We start from the raw sequence: 1,478 nt of genomic DNA on the forward strand, positions 1-1,478 counted from the left end.
CTATTGAATAATTCCAAATATACTTAAAAAATAAGAAAATGATCGAATACGGCATTTATAACAATGAATTAAAAAACATATTAATTTTAGTACAACATATTAAAAGTTAACAATAAACTTTATTCTCATGATTAAATTTTAAATAAATGTATGCTTGTTTATTTTTCTTCCAAAAAGAACAGTTTTTAATTAAAGTATGTAAACATCACAAGTTTGATAGTTTGGGGGAAACTTGATACATGTTACAAAAACATTTTAAAATAAAAAAATTAAAATCTTAAATAATGTAATTTAACTTTGCCTACTTGTTAAATAAGTACCAAAATGTATGCATTTTTTGCCTAGTAATTAACACTGAATATACAAACTCGCAGTGAAAGAACCACCAGACGTTCAGTACAATCATCCTGACAAGATTTCCCTGGAGGCAAGGGATTTAGAGCTCAGTTTTCGCTGGTAATAATTGACTAAGTAAATTTACCTTCGGTATATCAGTTACTGGGTTACGTTATCATAAGTCTATATAAGGTTTTGCCGCAATATTAAACGTTATTTATATTCATACAGTAAACAACACGTGTTTAAAACTATTTCATTACGTATTTAAGATTCATTATTAGTTGTTTATTAGTTATTACAATATCAGAAATTGTAATTAATAAAATTCACACATAAAGAATATTAGTTGTGAAAATAAAATTCGTGTATACGTAACGGATTACGTAGAATTAAGACATTGTATTTTCCTGTCACTACAGTGTATTTAATATAAGAATATTCATATCTAGAAGTCAGTATTGTGTTATTGACTCAGAAAAAAAGGATTAAATAACCGAATGGATATTATTGGCAACAAATCAAATACATTTTGTAGTTCAACACTGAAAAAAGCGTGTAGATGTAGGACGGTTGAATTCAGTAGGTGAAACTCCATGGAGGGTTGGGGTTATATTACCGATGACTTTAAATGGCCAAATCACATGGAGTACTTTAGTACTGATGGATTCAGTAGGTGAAACTCTATGGAGGGTTGTATTGCCGATGACTTTATACGGCCAAATTACATGGAGTGCTGTAGCACCAATGGGTTCAGAAGGTGAAAATCCATGGAGGGTTATATTGCCGACGACTTTAAATGGCCAAATCACATGGAGTACTGTAGTACTGATGGATTCAGTAGGTGAAACTCTATGGAGGGTTGTATTGCCGATGGCTTTAAATGGCCAAATCACATGGAGTACTGTAGTACTGATGGATTCAGTAGGTGAAACTCTATGGAGGGTTGTATTGCCGATGACTTTAAATGAGCAAATCACATGAAATACTGCAGTACCTAGGGATTCAGAAGGTGATACTCGTAAGTTATCAAGCTTTATACTGCAGAAAATATATTCGTTTTTATGTTCATATGTAACATTTTATTTATTTAATTTTGTGTCGTACAATGTATTTAACTGGCGATATACCATGCTTGAAAT

Source organism: Homalodisca vitripennis, chromosome 4 (assembly GCF_021130785.1).
Source record: "Homalodisca vitripennis isolate AUS2020 chromosome 4, UT_GWSS_2.1, whole genome shotgun sequence".
Classification (NCBI taxonomy): domain Eukaryota; kingdom Metazoa; phylum Arthropoda; class Insecta; order Hemiptera; family Cicadellidae; genus Homalodisca; species Homalodisca vitripennis.